We start from the raw sequence: 352 nt of genomic DNA on the forward strand, positions 1-352 counted from the left end.
GGCCAAATCTCTGACAGCGCCGGTCCGTGCACCAAACTCTCCCTAAAAAATCCCTCAGCCACACTTTTTTCACTCGCACCGGAAGCACGTGAGGTGGCCCCGCACGTGGGGGCGGCCAATGGCGCGGCGCCGCCGCCGCTGACACCCCGCACCGCGCCCAATGGGCGCCCGCCGGGCCGCCGCCATAAATACCGCGTGGGGACCGGACGGGGCGGTCGGCACCGGGCGGGACGGGGCGGGCGGCGGCAGCAGCGGCAGCAGCTCCTCCGCCGCGACGGGGCGGAGGCACCGCGCCGCGCCCACGCGCGTGAACCGGCACCCGACCCCCCCCCCCCCCGACCCCCTACTAGCC

Source organism: Corvus kubaryi, unplaced genomic scaffold (genome assembly GCF_017639235.1).
Source record: "Corvus kubaryi isolate FWS band 111438036 unplaced genomic scaffold, C.kubaryi_AGA036_p1.0 37396, whole genome shotgun sequence".
In the NCBI taxonomy this organism is placed as follows: Eukaryota; Metazoa; Chordata; class Aves; order Passeriformes; family Corvidae; genus Corvus; species Corvus kubaryi.